The sequence below is a fragment of the Amphimedon queenslandica genome, unplaced genomic scaffold (assembly GCF_000090795.2).
Source record: "Amphimedon queenslandica unplaced genomic scaffold, v1.1 AMPQUscaffold_8382_Cont19674, whole genome shotgun sequence".
Classification (NCBI taxonomy): Eukaryota; Metazoa; Porifera; class Demospongiae; order Haplosclerida; family Niphatidae; genus Amphimedon; species Amphimedon queenslandica.
Genome location: NW_003551341.1, coordinates 1,247 through 2,526, shown reverse-complemented (window position 1 = coordinate 2,526; position 1,280 = coordinate 1,247). Strand labels below are relative to the sequence as shown.

At 31.6% G+C, this 1,280-nt stretch overlaps 1 long non-coding RNA gene across 1 annotated transcript; it reads right to left on the bottom strand.

Annotated features, from left to right (window-relative positions):
* Positions 1 to 319: 319 nt before the first annotated feature.
* Positions 320 to 992, bottom strand: LOC109591356 (uncharacterized). The gene is made up of 2 exons (XR_002189779.1): positions 815 to 992; positions 320 to 455 (listed from the first exon to the last, which is right to left on the bottom strand). It is a non-coding gene; the product is annotated as an uncharacterized LOC109591356 (long non-coding RNA).
* Between the last annotated feature and the right edge of the window lie 288 nt (positions 993 to 1,280).

Sequence of the window (1,280 nt, the reverse complement as noted above, 5' to 3'; positions counted from 1 at the left end):
AAATTTTTATTACAGTATCTGATACATATTGATGTACTTATGCTGTGTAGAAAGTTTGAGCTGATTCCGACTTCAATTTTTAAAGTTATGACCATTTAAAAAAAATACCTGAGCTCGATACTGAATACAGTTATTAGCATTTTCAGAAAAGATTTTAAAAAGTATATAGTGCTCCAAAGACTCACTTTAAGAACTTCAGTAATACAATAATTTTGTATGTCAAACTATTAACTTATAATTACATAGAACACTTGCCTGTGCATAGTGAGGAATGAATGCTCCAAGTACAGCAGCTCCTTATCTTTGTGTCTCTCTTCACTAGCCAGCATTTCAGAGTAGACTATGGTAGCCATTTTCTTTTTGATTTTGCTTGAGGCATCGCTTGATTTTCCTCCATCAATCATAGCAAAGAGTCCATCACTTTCTCTTTTGTCATTTAAGGACGGAAACTTTATCTATAAAAATAATAAAATTATGCATTTAATAACTTAAGTCCAGTAAAAGTGTATGCTTTCTTTAATGAGTAATGACATCAGTAATTTATGCATTACTTCAATATAGCATTTAAAAAAATGTTCATAGTCAAAAAATAGGTACATATATTTACTTGCTATACTACTGTCTACAGAAATTATGTACATGTAGCAGGCTTAGCAGCAATCAAAAACATGTACATGTAGGTGTGATCAAAATCATCAAATTATAAATAAAAGGTGTGGTATTACACCACCACATGGTACTCTAACCAGTAGTCAGTGATTCTCTGGTTCAAACATCATGTAATCATAATGTCAGATTAAAACTGTTTCCTCACTTGTTGCATGCAGTTGTCTCCAGTTTTATTTAAGTTGGTTCCTCTAGTGAAAGCAGACCCATGGGACCAGTACTGGTCTGATGATTTGTTGTCTATCTCAACACAGTCTCCTAGCACTTTCTTTACTTCAATACCAACAGGACCAGTACCCTCTAGACCAAAATGCTGGAGATAACTGTAATGGAAAAATATAGTAAAATATAATTATACTCCCAAATGTGGTATTGTTTATAATTTTATCATACTAGTAATAATAATTAACACAAAAATTAACATAACAGCTAACAATTACATGCAGTGTTATTTTCTTGAATAGTAACAATTTTATGGCAATGGCAAAGTATGACTCCACTATAAAATAGTACCAGTGTGAAATGACCAAATTTAGTCAAAAACAGGAATGTAAGTACATGTAACAATAATAACTGTAGTAGAGGGGAAATGACAATGAATATCATTCAATGAT